The following is a 4,262-nucleotide window of genomic DNA, read 5'->3' as shown; positions in this document are numbered from 1 at the left end:
TGGTGATATTACTAATAAAGGAATTTTGAAAGAAACATGGAACCGGTGTAATGTTAATTTCAAAAGGATCTTCTTTTATTAGCGAGGTTTGATCATTAGTTAACTTAACACTTACTAAGTCTTTGATTTTAGCACTAGTGTTTAACTCTTTTAAAAACTTGGCATGAGGGGTTATTAAACAATGATTTTCGAAAGTAGGTGACAAGAGAGTAATTTCCTCAAAATTAGACTCTTCTTGATTTTTGACATTATTGGACTCACCTTTTTCGTTGTTTAACTCATGTGTCGGTTTTTCACTTTCTTGTTCTTCCATTTTTATACTTTCAACTATCTCTACGTTATTATCATTTTTTAGCTCTTCTTTTGTGCGGGATTCCTCTTCCCTTGCGCGAGATTCTTTTATATAACGTTCGATAGTTTTAAGTTTTTCCAATATCCTATTAGTTACTTCGGTGAGAGAAAAAGAATTTGGATCCTCAAAGCTTGAATCCGGTTGTTCGATCCTTGGTTCCTCATAATTCTCATATGAAGTAGATGGTTCACACCATTGTTCTTCATTATAAGTATATGATGGATAAGGGTCGAAACTTTGTTCTTCATAGTACTCATATGAGGTGGGTTGTTCACGCCATGGTTCCTCATAATAAGAGTATGAAGGTGGTGGCTCACATGTTGAATCTTCAAAGTATGAGTATGAAGGCTCATACCTTGGTTCATCAAAATATGAGTATGAGGGAGTAGGTTCATACCTTTGGTCTTCATAGGATGTGTATGAAGTTGATGGCTCGTACCTGGGCTCCTCATAATGGTTGTATGAATTGGATGGTTGATATGAGTTATTATATTGAACCGAGCGTGCGTTACGACAATTAGTGCAATAATTACCCCTATAATCATCCTCATCATAGGTGTAGTTGTAACCTCTTGAGTATTGATCCATAAGAATCACTCAACAGATGACAACTGAGTCTCGGGACCAGAAAACAAAAATAAGACGGAAACAGAAGCTGGACACGGCCCCGTGTTGGGTGAACACGGCCCCGTGTTCAGGGTCTGTATCTGGGCGTTTTAATTAAATTTACTGGTCACGTTGAGCACGGGGGCGTGTTCAGTGAGCACGGCCCCGTGTTCAGACTCTGTATCTGGGTATCTACTCTAATAATATGCAGCACGGGGGCGTGTTCAGTGAGCACGGCCCCGTGTTCAGGCTACTGTAAATGCAAAACTAAACTAAAATGCAGAAAAATGCGCGCGTTTTAAAAAGGTTTTGAAAAACTGATTAGGCCGTCGATTTTAAGCTTTCTTAAAATCCTTGTGTCCCCGGCAACGGCGCCAAAAACTTGATGTGCGTGAAGTGTGTTATATTTTTGATGAGTATTTAAGCCCCTTTTTACACTTTTAGCCAAGTTTTAAATTTATAAAACACGATATTTACTAACACTAAACACACATATGGGCAAGTGCACCCATCGTGGACGTAGTATAGTGTTGGTAAGATACCAAGGTCGTCCAAGGACACAAGAGCTTTTAATACCGGCTTATCCTCAACGTCTAATCAAATCAAAAAGTTAGAAAAATGTTTTAAACTAAGAAAAATAAAAACTAACTAAATGCTGAAAATAAAAATAAAATAAAAAACAGATAGACAAGATGAATCACTTGGATCCGACACGTGTATTAGTATAACCTTTGATTATTTTCGCGCTTTTGCACTTGTTTAAGAGATTATCTTAGTTATTGTAGTAGGCCCCTCTTTTGAAGGCGACGTTACCCTCAACCCAGTAGTTTGAGTCAGCAAGGATACAATCCTAAAGGGTCGGATTATTGAAAGATAATGAATTAAGTTATTAATGCAAATTGTGGTAGGCCCCGCTTTTGGCGGTGACGTTACCCTCGGCTAAGTAGTCTGAGTCAGCAGGGATACAGTCCTAAATAGCCGGGTTATAGTATTAATAGTAGTTAACTTATGAGGGGGTCAAAGAGTTTGGATCCCCGCCATCCAATACCTATGGGTATTGAAGGAGATCCTACTAAATTTGACCCAGGTCCCAAGCAGGACCTCTAAACACTGAACAAGGGCAAGACCCTTACCAAACCGTTCCCTTAACCCCCGACCAGGTAGCCAACATACCTCCATATAGACCGTGGAGATATGAATGGTGAAAATCTTTTATTTTATATAGACAGTAAAATAATGCCAAGACACCACGGACAAACGATAAGGAAAGATCACCTTCAACATAAGTAACTAGTTACTAAAGTCATTAATACAAAACCAAATAAAAAGTGCAAAAGATTAAAAATAAAAAGTATTATACTAAACACTTGTCTTCATCAAGTGATGTAAGAGACTTAGGAAAACATGGCCTTGATTGTCAAGAACTCTTACGATCAATCTTGGATCCCGAGACGACTCACACACTCTACGATGGACAATGGATGATGGTGGTGGATGATGGTGTTATGGTGGTGGTGGGTGGTGGATGAGGTGTGAGAGAGGTGGTGTGCCAAGGGATGAGAGAAAATGAAGCCAAGCTCCTCTATTTATAGGCTGAACAGAAGGCTGGACACGGCCCCGTGTCCGCTGGACACGGCCCCGTGCCCGTCTGACATTCTCTCTCTTCATTAATTGTAATTCGCAATTACAATTAATGCGCCTGCTGTACTTTCACCACGCCCCCGTGCTCACTGGACACGGCCCCGTGGTGGGCAATGGAAGCTTCTACTGGTTTGTCTTTTCTGCTGCTTCCTGGGCACGCCCCCGTGTTCGCTGGACACGGGGCGTGTTCAGACTCTGTTTCTTCTCCTTTGCCTTGGGAGGTGCCGTTGAGGGTCCGGGTAGTCCACTTTTGTTCCTTTTCTTGTATTTATGCTAGAATTAGTTGTCTTTTTGCTTCTTTTGTGATTTTGAGCTCATTTCATCCTGAAAATACAAAAGGAAAACAAAAACACTCTTTTTCCAACATTAGTACTTAAAAAGGATTAGTTTTATGCCTTAATTGATGTGATTTATATGTTGCATTTTACACACATCACCTAATTTAGATGCGTCGCAATAAACGACGAAATCATCATTGCCCTCAGGCAATGTTAGGACAGGCGCGTCGCAAAGCTTTTGTTTCAAAGTCAGAAACGCTTCCTCTTGTTTGACTCCCCAATCAAATGGCTTGTTCTTCTGAGTTAGAGCAGTTAGAGGAACTGCAATCTTTGAGAAATTCTCTATGAAGCGGCGATAGTAACCCGCCAGACCAAGAAAAGAACGAACTTCAGTAGGAGTAGTAGGCGTATCCCAATCCTTAATCGCACTGATCTTGGAGGGATCTACATGAATACCTTGTTCGTTGACAATATGTCCTAAGAATTGAACTTCTTTAAGCCAAAATTCACACTTGGAGAATTTGGCGAAAAGTTACTCTTTCTTTAGGAGTTCCAATGTAAGACGAAGTTGTTGCTCATGATCAGCTCGCGTCTTAGAATATATCAAAATGTCATCAATGAAAACGATGATGAACTTATCTAAATAAGGCTTGCAGACCCTATTCATCAAGTCCATGAAAAAAACAGGAGCATTAGTCAAACCGAATGGCATGACTGTGAACTCATAATGTCCATAACGAGTACGGAACGCCGTCTTGGGAATGTCTTCCTCATGCACCCGAAGTTGATGATATCCAGATCGCAGATCAATCTTTGAAAAGTAAGAAGCGCCTTGCAATTGATCAAAGAGATCATCAATGCGAGGTAGGGGATATCGATTCTTGATGGTGAGCTTGTTAAGCTCACGATAATCGATACACATCCTAAAAGATCCATCCTTCTTCTTGACAAAAAGAACGGGAGCACCCCAAGGTGAAAAGCTAGGACGGATAAAACCTTTGTCAGAGAGCTCCTGGAGCTGCTTAGATAATTCTTGCATCTCTGATGGTGCAAGACGGTATGGAGCTTTGGCAATGGGATTTTCACCAGGTGCGAGATCAATACGGAACTCGACTTGGCGTGCTGGAGGTAGACCGGGTAACTCTTCAGGGAAAACTTCAGAATAATCCCGAACGACAGGAATATCTGAAATAGTCTTACCCTTGCCTTTATCTGCTGTAACATGTGCTAAGAAAGCCACATAGTTCTTCCGTAGATACTTCCGTGCTTTAAAACAAGACATGAGTTTGAGACCACCGGCAGGCTTCTCACCACGAATCTGTAGGATCTCGCCTGTCGACAACGGCACACGAACAATCTTCTCAGAACAAACTATCTCTGCGCGA

The sequence above is a fragment of the Helianthus annuus genome, chromosome 4, assembly GCF_002127325.2.
Source record: "Helianthus annuus cultivar XRQ/B chromosome 4, HanXRQr2.0-SUNRISE, whole genome shotgun sequence".
Lineage (NCBI taxonomy): Eukaryota > Viridiplantae > Streptophyta > Magnoliopsida > Asterales > Asteraceae > Helianthus > Helianthus annuus.
The sequence above is the reverse complement of the archived record's forward strand: the minus strand, read 5'-3'. Positions refer to the sequence as shown.